General features: G+C 48.7%; 1 protein-coding gene, 7 non-coding genes and 1 pseudogene across 8 annotated transcripts in view; all 9 read left to right on the forward strand.

The window, feature by feature from the left end:
• The first annotated feature begins 7 nt into the window (after positions 1–7).
• Positions 8–196, forward strand: LOC130332255 (U2 spliceosomal RNA). Its single transcript, XR_008874978.1, has one exon. It is a non-coding gene; the product is annotated as a U2 spliceosomal RNA (small nuclear RNA).
• A 2,081-nt stretch (positions 197–2,277) lies between these two features.
• On the forward strand, positions 2,278–2,468 carry LOC130332302 (U2 spliceosomal RNA). The gene has a single exon (XR_008875014.1). It is a non-coding gene; the product is annotated as a U2 spliceosomal RNA (small nuclear RNA).
• Positions 2,469–4,568: 2,100 nt separating this feature from the next.
• Positions 4,569–4,759, forward strand: LOC130332314 (U2 spliceosomal RNA). Its single transcript, XR_008875025.1, has one exon. It is a non-coding gene; the product is annotated as a U2 spliceosomal RNA (small nuclear RNA).
• Positions 4,760–6,851: 2,092 nt separating this feature from the next.
• On the forward strand, positions 6,852–7,042 carry LOC130332191 (U2 spliceosomal RNA). The gene has a single exon (XR_008874921.1). It is a non-coding gene; the product is annotated as a U2 spliceosomal RNA (small nuclear RNA).
• A 2,095-nt stretch (positions 7,043–9,137) lies between these two features.
• Positions 9,138–9,328, forward strand: LOC130332243 (U2 spliceosomal RNA). Its single transcript, XR_008874967.1, has one exon. It is a non-coding gene; the product is annotated as a U2 spliceosomal RNA (small nuclear RNA).
• A 2,102-nt stretch (positions 9,329–11,430) lies between these two features.
• On the forward strand, positions 11,431–11,621 carry LOC130332251 (U2 spliceosomal RNA). Its single transcript, XR_008874974.1, has one exon. It is a non-coding gene; the product is annotated as a U2 spliceosomal RNA (small nuclear RNA).
• Positions 11,622–13,712: 2,091 nt separating this feature from the next.
• Positions 13,713–13,903, forward strand: LOC130332244 (U2 spliceosomal RNA). The gene has a single exon (XR_008874968.1). It is a non-coding gene; the product is annotated as a U2 spliceosomal RNA (small nuclear RNA).
• A 2,109-nt stretch (positions 13,904–16,012) lies between these two features.
• Positions 16,013–16,182, forward strand: LOC130332274 (U2 spliceosomal RNA; annotated as a pseudogene).
• Positions 16,183–19,212: 3,030 nt separating this feature from the next.
• The window catches only part of LOC130332183 (uncharacterized), a 52,124-nt gene continuing 51,079 nt past the window's right edge, over positions 19,213–20,257 (forward strand). The window contains exon 1 of the mRNA XM_056553737.1: positions 19,213–19,419. The gene's annotated coding sequence lies outside the window, so the exon portion shown is untranslated. The remainder of the gene's footprint in view (positions 19,420–20,257) is intronic.

Raw genomic sequence — 20,257 nt, forward strand, 5'->3', positions numbered from 1 at the left:
CACGGTTATCGCTTCTCGGCTTTTGGCTAAGATCAAGTGTAGTATCTGTTCTTATCAGTTTAATATCTGATACGTCCCCTATCTGGGGACCATATATTAAATGGATTTTGAGAACGGGGGCCGATTTCGAAGCTTGCTTCCGTCGCCCTATGCATTGACCCGATATGGCAGTATCTTCGGGTACAGTGCACCACCCCTTACAGGGTTAAAAAGAAAGATTCCTACTTTCATTGCTACCTGCTTGCTGGCTAGCCAGCTAGCCAGCCCTGTGGGCCTTGCTGCTGCTGCAGCAAAAAACAAAAGGTGGTGCTGCTGCTGCTTCTGCTGCTTCTGCTTCTGCTTGTGTCTGGCCCCTGTTGGAGCGTCCAGGCACAGGACTTCTGCTGCTGCTGACTAAATGGCCTCCTTAATTGGATCATTTGAGTAGCCAGCACACCTGTGCAGGTAGGGCATGACATGATAGGCAGCTGCCTTGATAGCGGGTGGGTGCTGAATGTTCCTAATTGACAAAATAAGATTAATGCTTATGAAGAAATATAAAATCTCATCCCTTCCCCAATATCGCGCCACACCCCTACCCCTTAATTCCCTGGTTGAACTTGATGGACATATGTCTTTTTTCGACCGTACTAACTATGTAACTATGTAACATAACATGGGGGGGGGGGGGTCTCCTGGCTGTTCACACAGGTGTGTCATTGCTGTACATTGACCATGCATTGCTTCTGTGGTATTGCAAAGGCAAAGACAAATGCTTCCAGCCATCCATTGCACTAATGGATTGGTCATCAGCTGGCTGTCTATGTCCCGCATCAATATAGACCAAAGTACAGAGGGGTTAGGCTATGCTATTGTGCACCTACCTGATGCATCAGAAGGTGCGAGGCCCTTGCTAAATTCTGTGCACAGACTTTGAGATCTATGCTTTAGACTGTATCTAAACCTGCTCCAACATGGACTGACATTCTGGCCTACTTTCAGCCGATGCGACTTGTCTGTCGCTGAACAGTCGCTTTTTATGTATTCAGCACCTATGTATAATGTTGTAAAAATGCTCTAGAAGCTAAAGTCGCAGAAATGTCACACATATTTGGCCTGCAACTTTCTGTGCGACAAATTCAGACAGGAAAAATCAGTATAAATCCTTAGAAAATTATCCCCCAGTGTCTCCATCTGCTGGCGGTATTGAATAAGCATTGCTGCACTGATGGGGTATGCATTAGACGAAAAAAAAGAAGAAAAAGAAGAATAATACGCCCAGAAAAGAGGCGAAAAGGAGAAAAACGTAAAAAAACGTGAAAAAAAAGTAAGAGGAAGAGAAGGGAAAAAAAGGTGGAAATGGGTTTAAAAGTGATTTCGGCGGAGAAATATATATATATATATATATATATATATATATATATACGCGCACACACACACATAGATATAAACGTATTCTCCGTTGAGATATTGCAGCCGCTGCTGTGTCCAGGCCCAGGAGCCTTAGCACTGTGCTGTGATGTCACTCAATACCACTGACATCACTAGGTGTAAACAACATCTCTCCTTTGCTGTGTATGTGACTATGGAGCTGTTTGGTGATGTCGTCTATTACGGCCTTCATAGAAGCAACAGGAGATTGTTGCATCCATCTAGAACCCTCAGAACTACAGTGCTATGATGTCACTCACTTCCACAGGCCTTGCAGAGTGTAAACAACAACAACCCAGCTTTGTTGTGTATGTAACCATAGGGATTTGTGATGTCACCTAGAACCTTCACAGCAGCGACAGCTTTATGAGGAGCATCAGCACTGCTCTGCCTGAGCAGAACCATCACCGCCATAGGTTGTCAAATAACCCGGATTTAACCCACACAGGTAAGTCCAATGGGGTGCAGGCATGTCCTCTATGCTTACAGCTTCCCGTGGGTGTTGGTTTGATACCGTTTGGGGACAGCCAAGGAGGCATCTGCAGGCAACAAAGGTAGGTGTGTGCTTGTGTGTGTGTTTCCTATGCAGATCCTAAGCCCAGTGTCACATGCAAGTAGGAGGAGTAAGAAGGGTTCCTGGCAAATCCGGGTTATGGATTGCATTTAAAAAGGCCCCGTGGGAGTGCAATGGGCCCCTGTCTTGCTGCTTAGCAATAATGGTATGGGTTTAGGTTCTGCTGTGTGTACTGGTGGTTGACTGCCCCCCAGCCCAGAGTGTGCATGGAAAATTGTCTGGCAGCCTCCCTGACAGCAAGCAGTGATAGTGCCCATGAAGGGGACCTTGTTGGGCCCGCCCCTTTCACGGTTATCGCTTCTCGGCCTTTTGGCTAAGATCAAGTGTAGTATCTGTTCTTATCAGTTTAATATCTGATACGTCCCCTATCTGGGGACCATATATTAAATGGATTTTTGAGAACGGGGGCCGATTTCGAAGCTTGCTTCCGTCGCCCTATGCATTGACCCGATATGGCAGTATCTTCGGGTACAGTGCACCACCCCCTTACAGGGTTAAAAAGAAAGATTCCTACTTTCATTGCTACCTGCTTGCTGGCTAGCCAGCTAGCCAGCCCTGTGGGCCTTGCTGCTGCTGCAGCCAAAAAACAAAAGGTGGTGCTGCTGCTGCTTCTGCTGCTTCTGCTTCTGCTTGTGTCTGGCCCCTGTTGGAGCGTCCAGGCACAGGACTTCTGCTGCTGCTGACTAAATGGCCTCCTTAATTGGATCATTTGAGTAGCCAGCACACCTGTGCAGGTAGGGCATGACATGATAGGCAGCTGCCTTGATAGCGGGTGGGTGCTGAATGTTCCTAATTGACAAAATAAGATTAATGCTTATGAAGAAATATAAAATCTCATCCCTTCCCCAATATCGCGCCACACCCCTACCCCTTAATTCCCTGGTTGAACTTGATGGACATATGTCTTTTTTCGACCGTACTAACTATGTAACTATGTAACATAACATGGGGGGGGGGGGGGGGGTCTCCTGGCTGTTCACACAGGTGTGTCATTGCTGTACATTGACCATGCATTGCTTCTGTGGTATTGCAAAGGCAAAGACAAATGCTTCCAGCCATCCATTGCACTAATGGATTGGTCATCAGCTGGCTGTCTATGTCCCGCATCAATATAGACCAAAGTACAGAGGGTTAGGCTATGCTATTGTGCACCTACCTGATGCATCAGAAGGTGCGAGGCCCTTGCTAAATTCTGTGCACAGACTTTGAGATCTATGCTTTAGACTGTATCTAAACCTGCTCCAACATGGACTGACATTCTGGCCTACTTTCAGCCGATGCGACTTGTCTGTCGCTGAACAGTCGCTTTTTATGTATTCAGCACCTATGTATAATGTTGTAAAAATGCTCTAGAAGCTAAAGTCGCAGAAATGTCACACATATTTGGCCTGCAACTTTCTGTGCGACAAATTCAGACAGGAAAAATCAGTATAAATCCTTAGAAAATTATCCCCCAGTGTCTCCATCTGCTGGCGGTATTGAATAAGCATTGCTGCACTGATGGGGTATGCATTAGACGAAAAAAAAGAAGAAAAAGAAGAATAATACGCCCAGAAAAGAGGCGAAAAGGAGAAAAACGTAAAAAAACGTGAAAAAAAAGTAAGAGGAAGAGAAGGGAAAAAAAGGTGGAAATGGGTTTAAAAGTGATTTCGGCGGAGAAATATATATATATATATATATATATATATATATATATATATATATATATATACGCGCACACACACACATAGATATAAACGTATTCTCCGTTGAGATATTGCAGCCGCTGCTGTGTCCAGGCCCAGGAGCCTTAGCACTGTGCTGTGATGTCACTCAATACCACTGACATCACTAGGTGTAAACAACATCTCTCCTTTGCTGTGTATGTGACTATGGAGCTGTTTGGTGATGTCGTCTATTACGGCCTTCATAGAAGCAACAGGAGATTGTTGCATCCATCTAGAACCCTCAGAACTACAGTGCTATGATGTCACTCACTTCCACAGGCCTTGCAGAGTGTAAACAACAACAACCCAGCTTTGTTGTGTATGTAACCATAGGGATTTGTGATGTCACCTAGAACCTTCACAGCAGCGACAGCTTTATGAGGAGCATCAGCACTGCTCTGCCTGAGCAGAACCATCACCGCCATAGGTTGTCAAATAACCCGGATTTAACCCACACAGGTAAGTCCAATGGGGTGCAGGCATGTCCTCTATGCTTACAGCTTCCCGTGGGTGTTGGTTTGATACCGTTTGGGGACAGCCAAGGAGGCATCTGCAGGCAACAAAGGTAGGTGTGTGCTTGTGTGTGTGTTTCCTATGCAGATCCTAAGCCCAGTGTCACATGCAAGTAGGAGGAGTAAGAAGGGTTCCTGGCAAATCCGGGTTATGGATTGCATTTAAAAAGGCCCCGTGGGAGTGCAATGGGCCCCTGTCTTGCTGCTTAGCAATAATGGTATGGGTTTAGGTTCTGCTGTGTGTACTGGTGGTTGACTGCCCCCCAGCCCAGAGTGTGCATGGAAAATTGTCTGGCAGCCTCCCTGACAGCAAGCAGTGATAGTGCCCATGAAGGGGACCTTGTTGGGCCCGCCCCTTTCACGGTTATCGCTTCTCGGCCTTTTGGCTAAGATCAAGTGTAGTATCTGTTCTTATCAGTTTAATATCTGATACGTCCCCTATCTGGGGACCATATATTAAATGGATTTTTGAGAACGGGGGCCGATTTCGAAGCTTGCTTCCGTCGCCCTATGCATTGACCCGATATGGCAGTATCTTCGGGTACAGTGCACCACCCCCTTACAGGGTTAAAAAGAAAGATTCCTACTTTCATTGCTACCTGCTTGCTGGCTAGCCAGCTAGCCAGCCCTGTGGGCCTTGCTGCTGCTGCAGCCAAAAAACAAAAGGTGGTGCTGCTGCTGCTTCTGCTGCTTCTGCTTCTGCTTGTGTCTGGCCCCTGTTGGAGCGTCCAGGCACAGGACTTCTGCTGCTGCTGACTAAATGGCCTCCTTAATTGGATCATTTGAGTAGCCAGCACACCTGTGCAGGTAGGGCATGACATGATAGGCAGCTGCCTTGATAGCGGGTGGGTGCTGAATGTTCCTAATTGACAAAATAAGATTAATGCTTATGAAGAAATATAAAATCTCATCCCTTCCCCAATATCGCGCCACACCCCTACCCCTTAATTCCCTGGTTGAACTTGATGGACATATGTCTTTTTTCGACCGTACTAACTATGTAACTATGTAACATAACATGGGGGGGGGGGGGTCTCCTGGCTGTTCACACAGGTGTGTCATTGCTGTACATTGACCATGCATTGCTTCTGTGGTATTGCAAAGGCAAAGACAAATGCTTCCAGCCATCCATTGCACTAATGGATTGGTCATCAGCTGGCTGTCTATGTCCCGCATCAATATAGACCAAAGTACAGAGGGTTAGGCTATGCTATTGTGCACCTACCTGATGCATCAGAAGGTGCGAGGCCCTTGCTAAATTCTGTGCACAGACTTTGAGATCTATGCTTTAGACTGTATCTAAACCTGCTCCAACATGGACTGACATTCTGGCCTACTTTCAGCCGATGCGACTTGTCTGTCGCTGAACAGTCGCTTTTTATGTATTCAGCACCTATGTATAATGTTGTAAAAATGCTCTAGAAGCTAAAGTCGCAGAAATGTCACACATATTTGGCCTGCAACTTTCTGTGCGACAAATTCAGACAGGAAAAATCAGTATAAATCCTTAGAAAATTATCCCCCAGTGTCTCCATCTGCTGGCGGTATTGAATAAGCATTGCTGCACTGATGGGGTATGCATTAGACGAAAAAAAAGAAGAAAAAGAAGAATAATACGCCCAGAAAAGAGGCGAAAAGGAGAAAAACTTAAAAAAACGTGAAAAAAAAGTAAGAGGAAGAGAAGGGAAAAAAAGGTGGAAATGGGTTTAAAAGTGATTTCGGCGGAGAAATATATATATATATATATATATATATATATATATATATATATATATACGCGCACACACACACATAGATATAAACGTATTCTCCGTTGAGATATTGCAGCCGCTGCTGTGTCCAGGCCCAGGAGCCTTAGCACTGTGCTGTGATGTCACTCAATACCACTGACATCACTAGGTGTAAACAACATCTCTCCTTTGCTGTGTATGTGACTATGGAGCTGTTTGGTGATGTCGTCTATTACGGCCTTCATAGAAGCAACAGGAGATTGTTGCATCCATCTAGAACCCTCAGAACTACAGTGCTATGATGTCACTCACTTCCACAGGCCTTGCAGAGTGTAAACAACAACAACCCAGCTTTGTTGTGTATGTAACCATAGGGATTTGTGATGTCACCTAGAACCTTCACAGCAGCGACAGCTTTATGAGGAGCATCAGCACTGCTCTGCCTGAGCAGAACCATCACCGCCATAGGTTGTCAAATAACCCGGATTTAACCCACACAGGTAAGTCCAATGGGGTGCAGGCATGTCCTCTATGCTTACAGCTCCCCGTGGGTGTTGGTTTGATACCGTTTGGGGACAGCCAAGGAGGCATCTGCAGGCAACAAAGGTAGGTGTGTGCTTGTGTGTGTGTTTCCTATGCAGATCCTAAGCCCAGTGTCACATGCAAGTAGGAGGAGTAAGAAGGGTTCCTGGCAAATCCGGGTTATGGATTGCATTTAAAAAGGCCCCGTGGGAGTGCAATGGGCCCCTGTCTTGCTGCTTAGCAATAATGGTATGGGTTTAGGTTCTGCTGTGTGTACTGGTGGTTGACTGCCCCCCAGCCCAGAGTGTGCATGGAAAATTGTCTGGCAGCCTCCCTGACAGCAAGCAGTGATAGTGCCCATGAAGGGGACCTTGTTGGGCCCGCCCCTTTCACGGTTATCGCTTCTCGGCCTTTTGGCTAAGATCAAGTGTAGTATCTGTTCTTATCAGTTTAATATCTGATACGTCCCCTATCTGGGGACCATATATTAAATGGATTTTTGAGAACGGGGGCCGATTTCGAAGCTTGCTTCCGTCGCCCTATGCATTGACCCGATATGGCAGTATCTTCGGGTACAGTGCACCACCCCCTTACAGGGTTAAAAAGAAAGATTACTACTTTCATTGCTACCTGCTTGCTGGCTAGCCAGCTAGCCAGCCCTGTGGGCCTTGCTGCTGCTGCAGCCAAAAAACAAAAGGTGGTGCTGCTGCTGCTTCTGCTGCTTCTGCTTCTGCTTGTGTCTGGCCCCTGTTGGAGCGTCCAGGCACAGGACTTCTGCTGCTGCTGACTAAATGGCCTCCTTAATTGGATCATTTGAGTAGCCAGCACACCTGTGCAGGTAGGGCATGACATGATAGGCAGCTGCCTTGATAGCGGGTGGGTGCTGAATGTTCCTAATTGACAAAATAAGATTAATGCTTATGAAGAAATATAAAATCTCATCCCTTCCCCAATATCGCGCCACACCCCTACCCCTTAATTCCCTGGTTGAACTTGATGGACATATGTCTTTTTTCGACCGTACTAACTATGTAACTATGTAACATAACATGGGGGGGGGGGGGGGGTCTCCTGGCTGTTCACACAGGTGTGTCATTGCTGTACATTGACCATGCATTGCTTCTGTGGTATTGCAAAGGCAAAGACAAATGCTTCCAGCCATCCATTGCACTAATGGATTGGTCATCAGCTGGCTGTCTATGTCCCGCATCAATATAGACCAAAGTACAGAGGGTTAGGCTATGCTATTGTGCACCTACCTGATGCATCAGAAGGTGCGAGGCCCTTGCTAAATTCTGTGCACAGACTTTGAGATCTATGCTTTAGACTGTATCTAAACCTGCTCCAACATGGACTGACATTCTGGCCTACTTTCAGCCGATGCGACTTGTCTGTCGCTGAACAGTCGCTTTTTATGTATTCAGCACCTATGTATAATGTTGTAAAAATGCTCTAGAAGCTAAAGTCGCAGAAATGTCACACATATTTGGCCTGCAACTTTCTGTGCGACAAATTCAGACAGGAAAAATCAGTATAAATCCTTAGAAAATTATCCCCCAGTGTCTCCATCTGCTGGCGGTATTGAATAAGCATTGCTGCACTGATGGGGTATGCATTAGACGAAAAAAAAGAAGAAAAAGAAGAATAATACGCCCAGAAAAGAGGCGAAAAGGAGAAAAACGTAAAAAAACGTGAAAAAAAAGTAAGAGGAAGAGAAGGGAAAAAAAGGTGGAAATGGGTTTAAAAGTGATTTCGGCGGAGAAATATATATATATATATATATATATATATATATATATATATATATATACGTGCACACACACACATAGATATAAACGTATTCTCCGTTGAGATATTGCAGCCGCTGCTGTGTCCAGGCCCAGGAGCCTTAGCACTGTGCTGTGATGTCACTCAATACCACTGACATCACTAGGTGTAAACAACATCTCTCCTTTGCTGTGTATGTGACTATGGAGCTGTTTGGTGATGTCGTCTATTACGGCCTTCATAGAAGCAACAGGAGATTGTTGCATCCATCTAGAACCCTCAGAACTACAGTGCTATGATGTCACTCACTTCCACAGGCCTTGCAGAGTGTAAACAACAACAACCCAGCTTTGTTGTGTATGTAACCATAGGGATTTGTGATGTCACCTAGAACCTTCACAGCAGCGACAGCTTTATGAGGAGCATCAGCACTGCTCTGCCTGAGCAGAACCATCACCGCCATAGGTTGTCAAATAACCCGGATTTAACCCACACAGGTAAGTCCAATGGGGTGCAGGCATGTCCTCTATGCTTACAGCTTCCCGTGGGTGTTGGTTTGATACCGTTTGGGGACAGCCAAGGAGGCATCTGCAGGCAACAAAGGTAGGTGTGTGCTTGTGTGTGTGTTTCCTATGCAGATCCTAAGCCCAGTGTCACATGCAAGTAGGAGGAGTAAGAAGGGTTCCTGGCAAATCCGGGTTATGGATTGCATTTAAAAAGGCCCCGTGGGAGTGCAATGGGCCCCTGTCTTGCTGCTTAGCAATAATGGTATGGGTTTAGGTTCTGCTGTGTGTACTGGTGGTTGACTGCCCCCCAGCCCAGAGTGTGCATGGAAAATTGTCTGGCAGCCTCCCTGACAGCAAGCAGTGATAGTGCCCATGAAGGGGACCTTGTTGGGCCCGCCCCTTTCACGGTTATCGCTTCTCGGCCTTTTGGCTAAGATCAAGTGTAGTATCTGTTCTTATCAGTTTAATATCTGATACGTCCCCTATCTGGGGACCATATATTAAATGGATTTTTGAGAACGGGGGCCGATTTCGAAGCTTGCTTCCGTCGCCCTATGCATTGACCCGATATGGCAGTATCTTCGGGTATAGTGCACCACCCCCTTACAGGGTTAAAAAGAAAGATTACTACTTTCATTGCTACCTGCTTGCTGGCTAGCCAGCTAGCCAGCCCTGTGGGCCTTGCTGCTGCTGCTGCAGCCAAAAAACAAAAGGTGGTGCTGCTGCTGCTTCTGCTGCTTCTGCTTCTGCTTCTGCTTGTGTCTGGCCCCTGTTGGAGCGTCCAGGCACAGGACTTCTGCTGCTGCTGACTAAATGGCCTCCTTAATTGGATCATTTGAGTAGCCAGCACACCTGTGCAGGTAGGGCATGACATGATAGGCAGCTGCCTTGATAGCGGGTGGGTGCTGAATGTTCCTAATTGACAAAATAAGATTAATGCTTATGAAGAAATATAAAATCTCATCCCTTCCCCAATATCGCGCCACACCCCTACCCCTTAATTCCCTGGTTGAACTTGATGGACATATGTCTTTTTTCGACCGTACTAACTATGTAACTATGTAACATAACATGGGGGGGGGGGGGGGGGGGTCTCCTGGCTGTTCACACAGGTGTGTCATTGCTGTACATTGACCATGCATTGCTTCTGTGGTATTGCAAAGGCAAAGACAAATGCTTCCAGCCATCCATTGCACTAATGGATTGGTCATCAGCTGGCTGTCTATGTCCCGCATCAATATAGACCAAAGTACAGAGGGTTAGGCTATGCTATTGTGCACCTACCTGATGCATCAGAAGGTGCGAGGCCCTTGCTAAATTCTGTGCACAGACTTTGAGATCTATGCTTTAGACTGTATCTAAACCTGCTCCAACATGGACTGACATTCTGGCCTACTTTCAGCCGATGCGACTTGTCTGTCGCTGAACAGTCGCTTTTTATGTATTCAGCACCTATGTATAATGTTGTAAAAATGCTCTAGAAGCTAAAGTCGCAGAAATGTCACACATATTTGGCCTGCAACTTTCTGTGCGACAAATTCAGACAGGAAAAATCAGTATAAATCCTTAGAAAATTATCCCCCAGTGTCTCCATCTGCTGGCGGTATTGAATAAGCATTGCTGCACTGATGGGGTATGCATTAGACGAAAAAAAAGAAGAAAAAGAAGAATAATACGCCCAGAAAAGAGGCGAAAAGGAGAAAAACGTAAAAAAACGTGAAAAAAAGTAAGAGGAAGAGAAGGGAAAAAAAGGTGGAAATGGGTTTAAAAGTGATTTCGGCGGAGAAATATATATATATATATATATATATATATATATATATATATATACGCGCACACACACACATAGATATAAACGTATTCTCCGTTGAGATATTGCAGCCGCTGCTGTGTCCAGGCCCAGGAGCCTTAGCACTGTGCTGTGATGTCACTCAATACCACTGACATCACTAGGTGTAAACAACATCTCTCCTTTGCTGTGTATGTGACTATGGAGCTGTTTGGTGATGTCGTCTATTACGGCCTTCATAGAAGCAACAGGAGATTGTTGCATCCATCTAGAACCCTCAGAACTACAGTGCTATGATGTCACTCACTTCCACAGGCCTTGCAGAGTGTAAACAACAACAACCCAGCTTTGTTGTGTATGTAACCATAGGGATTTGTGATGTCACCTAGAACCTTCACAGCAGCGACAGCTTTATGAGGAGCATCAGCACTGCTCTGCCTGAGCAGAACCATCACCGCCATAGGTTGTCAAATAACCCGGATTTAACCCACACAGGTAAGTCCAATGGGGTGCAGGCATGTCCTCTATGCTTACAGCTTCCCGTGGGTGTTGGTTTGATACCGTTTGGGGACAGCCAAGGAGGCATCTGCAGGCAACAAAGGTAGGTGTGTGCTTGTGTGTGTGTTTCCTATGCAGATCCTAAGCCCAGTGTCACATGCAAGTAGGAGGAGTAAGAAGGGTTCCTGGCAAATCCGGGTTATGGATTGCATTTAAAAAGGCCCCGTGGGAGTGCAATGGGCCCCTGTCTTGCTGCTTAGCAATAATGGTATGGGTTTAGGTTCTGCTGTGTGTACTGGTGGTTGACTGCCCCCCAGCCCAGAGTGTGCATGGAAAATTGTCTGGCAGCCTCCCTGACAGCAAGCAGTGATAGTGCCCATGAAGGGGACCTTGTTGGGCCCGCCCCTTTCACGGTTATCGCTTCTCGGCCTTTTGGCTAAGATCAAGTGTAGTATCTGTTCTTATCAGTTTAATATCTGATACGTCCCCTATCTGGGGACCATATATTAAATGGATTTTTGAGAACGGGGGCCGATTTCGAAGCTTGCTTCCGTCGCCCTATGCAGTGACCCGATATGGCAGTATCTTCGGGTACAGTGCACCACCCCCTTACAGGGTTAAAAAGAAAGATTCCTACTTTCATTGCTACCTGCTTGCTGGCTAGCCAGCTAGCCAGCCCTGTGGGCCTTGCTGCTGCTGCAGCCAAAAAACAAAAGGTGGTGCTGCTGCTGCTTCTGCTGCTTCTGCTTCTGCTTGTGTCTGGCCCCTGTTGGAGCGTCCAGGCACAGGACTTCTGCTGCTGCTGACTAAATGGCCTCCTTAATTGGATCATTTGAGTAGCCAGCACACCTGTGCAGGTAGGGCATGACATGATAGGCAGCTGCCTTGATAGCGGGTGGGTGCTGAATGTTCCTAATTGACAAAATAAGATTAATGCTTATGAAGAAATATAAAATCTCATCCCTTCCCCAATATCGCGCCACACCCCTACCCCTTAATTCCCTGGTTGAACTTGATGGACATATGTCTTTTTTCGACCGTACTAACTATGTAACTATGTAACATAACATGGGGGGGGGGGGGTCTCCTGGCTGTTCACACAGGTGTGTCATTGCTGTACATTGACCATGCATTGCTTCTGTGGTATTGCAAAGGCAAAGACAAATGCTTCCAGCCATCCATTGCACTAATGGATTGGTCATCAGCTGGCTGTCTATGTCCCGCATCAATATAGACCAAAGTACAGAGGGTTAGGCTATGCTATTGTGCACCTACCTGATGCATCAGAAGGTGCGAGGCCCTTGCTAAATTCTGTGCACAGACTTTGAGATCTATGCTTTAGACTGTATCTAAACCTGCTCCAACATGGACTGACATTCTGGCCTACTTTCAGCCGATGCGACTTGTCTGTCGCTGAACAGTCGCTTTTTATGTATTCAGCACCTATGTATAATGTTGTAAAAATGCTCTAGAAGCTAAAGTCGCAGAAATGTCACACATATTTGGCCTGCAACTTTCTGTGCGACAAATTCAGACAGGAAAAATCAGTATAAATCCTTAGAAAATTATCCCCCAGTGTCTCCATCTGCTGGCGGTATTGAATAAGCATTGCTGCACTGATGGGGTATGCATTAGACGAAAAAAAAGAAGAAAAAGAAGAATAATACGCCCAGAAAAGAGGCGAAAAGGAGAAAAACGTAAAAAAACGTGAAAAAAAAGTAAGAGGAAGAGAAGGGAAAAAAAGGTGGAAATGGGTTTAAAAGTGATTTCGGCGGAGAAATATATATATATATATATATCATATATATATATATATATATATATACGCGCACACACACACATAGATATAAACGTATTCTCCGTTGAGATATTGCAGCCGCTGCTGTGTCCAGGCCCAGGAGCCTTAGCACTGTGCTGTGATGTCACTCAATACCACTGACATCACTAGGTGTAAACAACATCTCTCCTTTGCTGTGTATGTGACTATGGAGCTGTTTGGTGATGTCGTCTATTACGGCCTTCATAGAAGCAACAGGAGATTGTTGCATCCATCTAGAACCCTCAGAACTACAGTGCTATGATGTCACTCACTTCCACAGGCCTTGCAGAGTGTAAACAACAACAACCCAGCTTTGTTGTGTATGTAACCATAGGGATTTGTGATGTCACCTAGAACCTTCACAGCAGCGACAGCTTTATGAGGAGCATCAGCACTGCTCTGCCTGAGCAGAACCATCACCGCCATAGGTTGTCAAATAACCCGGATTTAACCCACACAGGTAAGTCCAATGGGGTGCAGGCATGTCCTCTATGCTTACAGCTTCCCGTGGGTGTTGGTTTGATACCGTTTGGGGACAGCCAAGGAGGCATCTGCAGGCAACAAAGGTAGGTGTGTGCTTGTGTGTGTGTTTCCTATGCAGATCCTAAGCCCAGTGTCACATGCAAGTAGGAGGAGTAAGAAGGGTTCCTGGCAAATCCGGGTTATGGATTGCATTTAAAAAGGCCCCGTGGGAGTGCAATGGGCCCCTGTCTTGCTGCTTAGCAATAATGGTATGGGTTTAGGTTCTGCTGTGTGTACTGGTGGTTGACTGCCCCCCAGCCCAGAGTGTGCATGGAAAATTGTCTGGCAGCCTCCCTGACAGCAAGCAGTGATAGTGCCCATGAAGGGGACCTTGTTGGGCCCGCCCCTTTCACGGTTATCGCTTCTCGGCCTTTTGGCTAAGATCAAGTGTAGTATCTGTTCTTATCAGTTTAATATCTGATACGTCCCCTATCTGGGGACCATATATTAAATGGATTTTTGAGAACGGGGGCCGATTTCGAAGCTTGCTTCCGTCGCCCTATGCATTGACCTGATATGGCAGTATCTTCGGGTACAGTGCACCACCCCCTTACAGGGTTAAAAAGAAAGATTCCTACTTTCATTGCTACCTGCTTGCTGGCTAGCCAGCTAGCCAGCCCTGTGGGCCTTGCTGCTGCTGCAGCCAAAAAACAAAAGGTGGTGCTGCTGCTGCTTCTGCTGCTTCTGCTTCTGCTTGTGTCTGGCCCCTGTTGGAGCGTCCAGGCACAGGACTTCTGCTGCTGCTGACTAAATGGCCTCCTTAATTGGATCATTTGAGTAGCCAGCACACCTGTGCAGGTAGGGCATGACATGATAGGCAGCTGCCTTGATAGCGGGTGGGTGCTGAATGTTCCTAATTGACAAAATAAGATTAATGCTTATGAAGAAATATAAAATCTCATCCCTTCCCCAATATCGCGCCACACCCCTACCCCTTAATTCCCTGGTTGAACTTGATGGACATATGTCTTTTTTCGACCGTACTAACTATGTAACTATGTAACATAACATGGGGGGGGGGGGGGGGGGTCTCCTGGCTGTTCACACAGGTGTGTCATTGCTGTACATTGACCATGCATTGCTTCTGTGGTATTGCAAAGGCAAAGACAAATGCTTCCAGCCATCCATTGCACTAATGGATTGGTCATCAGCTGGCTGTCTATGTCCCGCATCAATATAGACCAAAGTACAGAGGGTTAGGCTATGCTATTGTGCACCTACCTGATGCATCAGAAGGTGCGAGGCCCTTGCTAAATTCTGTGCACAGACTTTGAGATCTATGCTTTAGACTGTATCTAAACCTGCTCCAACATGGACTGACATTCTGGCCTACTTTCAGCCGATGCGACTTGTCTGTCGCTGAACAGTCGCTTTTTATGTATTCAGCACCTATGTATAATGTTGTAAAAATGCTCTAGAAGCTAAAGTCGCAGAAATGTCACACATATTTGGCCTGCAACTTTCTGTGCGACAAATTCAGACAGGAAAAATCAGTATAAATCCTTAGAAAATTATCCCCCAGTGTCTCCATCTGCTGGCGGTATTGAATAAGCATTGCTGCACTGATGGGGTATGCATTAGACGAAAAAAAAGAAGAAAAAGAAGAATAATACGCCCAGAAAAGAGGCGAAAAGGAGAAAAACGTAAAAAAACGTGAAAAAAAAGTAAGAGGAAGAGAAGGGAAAAAAAGGTGGAAATGGGTTTAAAAGTGATTTCGGCGGAGAAATATATATATATATATATATATATATATATATATATATATATATATATATATATATATACGCGCACACACACACATATATATAAACGTATTCTCCGTTGAGATATTGCAGCCGCTGCTGTGTCCAGGCCCAGGAGCCTTAGCACTGTGCTGTGATGTCACTCAATACCACTGACATCACTAGGTGTAAACAACATCTCTCCTTTGCTGTGTATGTGACTATGGAGCTGTTTGGTGATGTCGTCTATTACGGCCTTCATAGAAGCAACAGGAGATTGTTGCATCCATCTTGAACCCTCAGAACTACAGTGCTATGATGTCACTCACTTCCACAGGCCTTGCAGAGTGTAAACAACAACAACCCAGCTTTGTTGTGTATGTAACCATAGGGATTTGTGATGTCACCTAGAACCTTCACAGCAGCGACAGCTTTATGAGGAGCATCAGCACTGCTCTGCCTGAGCAGAACCATCACCGCCATAGGTTGTCAAATAACCCGGATTTAACCCACACAGGTAAGTCCAATGGGGTGCAGGCATGTCCTCTATGCTTACAGCTTCCCGTGGGTGTTGGTTTGATACCGTTTGGGGACAGCCAAGGAGGCATCTGCAGGCAACAAAGGTAGGTGTGTGCTTGTGTGTGTGTTTCCTATGCAGATCCTAAGCCCAGTGTCACATGCAAGTAGGAGGAGTAAGAAGGGTTCCTGGCAAATCCGGGTTATGGATTGCATTTAAAAAGGCCCCGTGGGAGTGCAATGGGCCCCTGTCTTGCTGCTTAGCAATAATGGTATGGGTTTAGGTTCTGCTGTGTGTACTGGTGGTTGACTGCCCCCCAGCCCAGAGTGTGCATGGAAAATTGTCTGGCAGCCTCCCTGACAGCAAGCAGTGATAGTGCCCATGAAGGGGACCTTGTTGGGCCCGCCCCTTTCACGGTTATCGCTTCTCGGCCTTTTGGCTAAGATCAAGTGTAGTATCTGTTCTTATCAGAACAGATTACCTGGCAGGGGAGATACCATGATCGCTACGGTCTGAAGAACTCCAAGCATTGTGGTAGAGATTTTGCGTAGTACGATTGCAGTACTTTTCGTTCTTATTAGAACCGCATTTCTCTAGAGCATACCACCTGAAGATCGTCTCCTGCCTGCCTCGGAACATCTGAAGAAGGAGAAGATCTTGAAGACTGCAGCTCCGGAAGAAGCCGACGAAGAACCTGGAAGAAGGGAATCGGCGGTGAATTCCGGAACAGCGGCGAAGAGGAAGGCGGCGCAGAATCTTTTCGAAGAAACTCGCTGCCTCTGGAGAAGGATTTGCATAGCTCCTCCCACTGGGACCGGATCTGCATAGCTCCTCCCACCCGGGAAAGAAGACTTTGCGAAGCCTCTCTCCACAAGCAAGCAAGGAAGCGGAAAAGAGCCTGCTGGAAGAAGCCATGGCCTCAACCAGCAAGTCCACCCAGGAGGCTGCAGGGCAAGGCCTGGAGGTCCAGCCCCAACCACAGCAAGCTTCAACCTCCACCACGGCAAGGCAGAAGGGCGGCAGAATTCCTAACCTGGAAGCTCCAACCCTGGAGCCCTGGATGAGGCAGACTGTTGCCTTGAAGCTCAAGCCCGTGGACGGAAGGGTGCCGGACATGTCCCACGACGTGTTCTGCAAGAAGATGCTGGCGGATCAAGGCTTCCCCACGGCTGACACCCTGGGAATAGCAACCTTCTTTTCGGGAATCTTCTACATCACCTTTGCCACCATTGGGACCTGTAGAAGATACTGGGAGGTGGTGAAAGCGGCGAGTCCCGAATCCCCTTTCTCTCGCTTTGTGGGCAACTGCCTTATTCAAAGAGAGGAGAGGCGGGTGACGGTCTCAATGCGGAACCCACACACCCCAGGCACGGACATCTCGACCTTCCTGAAGCGCTTCTGCACCGTGGTGAGGGAGCCCACCCGCATCCTGAACTCACTCGGATACTGGACCTGCAAGTGGTCTGTGGTCGTCAGACTCAACAAGAACCCTGCTTCTCCAGACGGACTACAGCACCTGCCAACGACATTTTCCTTGGGCAACTCCACAGGACTTATCTTCTACCCGGACATGCCGCAGACCTGCAGGAGATGTGGCAAGATGGGCCACGAGGGCAAGGACTGTACGGAGGATGCCTGCAGGTATTGCCGTGTGACAGGTCACACGACCAAGGACTGCCCCAAGAGCAAGACCTGCAACCTCTGCGGACTGGCAGCCCACAGCTACAAGGACTGCCCCCAGAGGGAGAGAACATGGGCATCTGTGGCAGCGAGAGCACCGAAGCCAGCCCCAGCTCCGGAGCCAACACCACGGATGGCCAAGCCGACCAAGGAGGGTAAGAAGGCGAAAGCCACCACCCCTGCCCCGTCCCGCCCCTCCCCTGCCCCTCCCGCCCCATCCCCTGCCCCTCCCGCCCCATCTCCTGCCCCATCCCGTCCCACCCCTGCCCCATCCCGCCCCACCCCTGCCCCATCCCGTCCCACCCCTGCCCCATCTGCCCCATCCCGTCCCACCCCTGCCCCTCCTGCCCCATCCCGTCCCACCCCCGCCCCTCCTGCCCCATCCCGCCCCACCCCTGCCCCCCGTACCCCACCCCGGCCCACCCCTGCCCCCCGTACCCCACCCCGGCCCACCCCTGCCCCGTCCTCCCCTGCCCGGCCCACCCCTGCCCCGTCCTCCCCTGCCCGGCCCACCCCTGCCCCGTCCTCCCCTGCCCGGGCACTCTCTCCTGCCCCCCGCCCCACCCAGCCTCCTTTCTCTCCTGGCCCAGCAGCACCTAACCCCCCTCCAGCTGCTGGTGCCCGCCCTTCGGAGGACTTTCCTGTGCTTCCTCCCCCAGGTACCATACAGAGGAAGAGGAAAGGAAGGGACAACGTATCAGAAGAGTCCCACAAAAGAAAGATAATCGAGACCTGCGAGACCCCTCAAGCTTCAGATGAGGAGGAGGAGATGGAGCAGGTCTGCGAGAGCCTTGAGGCTTCAGAAGGAGAGGAGGTGATGGAGCAGGCCCAAGTGGAGCAGGTCCAAGCAGAGCCAGTCCAAGCTCAATCTATGGAGGAGCTGCTGCAGGACCCAGAGGTTAAGAAAATCCTGGACACTCCGTCCAACACGGTCTACGACGAGTTCTTGGAAGGGCGCTACGAGAAGCCACAGGAGCCGACAGGCGCCAGAGAAGAGGACCCGTCCGACCAGACTGGTAACTAGTATCAGAACTAACCTCTCTTTTTATTCCCATGGCTGATCTCAACATCTTCTGCATTAATGTGAGGAGTATTAGAGCTTGGTTTAGATTTCAGACTGTTCTTACGTTCTTAGATTCCCAGAGGTGTGATGTTTACATGTTGCAGGAATGTGCTTTGTCTGCTTCTAGGTCTTACAACCATCTGGCCAGGCAGTGGCCTCACGGCCCTTCCTACTGGTCTGGTGGGGGCGACAATAGGTCTGCGGGGGTGGCCATCCTGATCAGGGGAGGTAACTTTGCACTTGATTCCGTCCGGGAGCTCGTCTGTGGCAGACTTCTTGTCGCAGACGGTTCCTGGGCGGGTGAGCCCGTGCGGCTCATCAACGTGTATGCCTCCCCTGAGAGGGATGTCCGACTGGAGGTTCTCCAGGCCCTGCGGGCTGAACTCGCCACCACTAGAGCAGTAGTGTTGGGTGGTGACTTCAACTGCCCCATTGAGGTGGACGGGCGCAGTTCTGGCACATCCGCCAACCTGGACGTGACGTCTAAACTGCTGATTGAGATGGTGACGGAGGCATCCTTGCAGGACGTTGTCGGGTCCATCGGGAACGGCTCCGTAAACTATACGTGGAGCCGCCCCGATGGCTCGCTCCGTTCTCGGATAGACTTCATCTTCACTTCGAGAGCAGTCAGAAAGGTGTCGTACTCTATGGTCCCCTGCTTCTTCTCTGACCACAGGGCCATTCGATTCCGGGGGACTCTGGGCCATGGATTCCCACCTGGCCCGGGCTCCTGGAAGTTGAATTGTGCCCTGTTGGAGCAGAGGGAGGTCATGGAGGAACTTAGGGATGCTTACCTTGTATGGCGAAATGACAAATGTCTGTTCAAGTGCATCAGCGATTGGTGGGAATATGTTAAAGTCGAATTCCGTTGTTTCTTTCAGGCAAAAGGCAGACAACAGGCGTGTGCGAAGAAGTGGGACTTGAGGAAACTGCAGCGCGAGCTGCGGTCCCTGCAGGACCTGCTCCAGTGTGGCTGGGACGTCAGGGAGGAGCTGGAGGAGACCAAAAAGAGCTTGAAAAGGCACTTTGAGGAGGAATCCAAGCGAATCATCTTTCGTTCCAAGGTGGAGAACCTGGAGAAGGGTGAGAAATGTAACTCTTTCTTTTTCAGGAAGCTCCATGCCGGCCACACGCCCCTGACTGAGCTACGAGATGAGACCGGACACATGAGGAGCGGCAAGGAGGAAGTGATGGGGGTCGTCCACGACTTCTACAGCAACCTCTACGCCCCCAAGTCATCCGACCCCGAAGCCGCCGAGAGGTTCCTGTCAGGTGTCACTAACGTTGTTGATCCCGCAGGTGCGGCGGCTATGGACGATCCCTTGACGGTGGGGGAGCTGCTCTCTGCCGCTAAATCCTTTAAGCCCGGCAGGACCCCGGGCAGTGACGGTCTCCCGGCCGAGCTCTACGTAGCGCTGGGCGACCTGATCTGTCCGGACCTGTTGGAGGTGTACGAGGAGATGGTGGTGGGGGGCAGAATGCCTCCGTCGTTGAGGGAAGGGATGATCACGATCTTGTATAAGCGGAAGGGGGAGAGATGTGACCTGAAAAACTGGCGTCCCATCTCTCTCCTGAACGTGGACTACAAGATCCTCGCCAAGGTGCTGGCCAACAGGCTGAAACCTGTCATGGGGCAGATCGTCCATCCGGACCAGACCTGCAGCATTCCTGGCCGCAGGATTGCCGACAGCCTTGCCCTTGTGAGAGACACGGTCCATTACATCCAGGACCGCGGGGGCCGCGCCGCCCTGGTCAGCTTAGATCAGGAGAAGGCGTTCGACCGTGTCTCCCACGCATTCATGGACAGGGTTTTGCGCAGGCTGGGTCTGGGGAAGATGTTTTGCTCTTTTGTTAACGTTATGTATTTTGACATTTACAGCACGGTGTTGGTGAACGGCTGGAAGACTGACCCCTTTTCTAT

The sequence above is a fragment of the Hyla sarda genome, unplaced genomic scaffold (assembly GCF_029499605.1).
Source record: "Hyla sarda isolate aHylSar1 unplaced genomic scaffold, aHylSar1.hap1 scaffold_373, whole genome shotgun sequence".
NCBI classification, from domain to species: Eukaryota; Metazoa; Chordata; class Amphibia; order Anura; family Hylidae; genus Hyla; species Hyla sarda.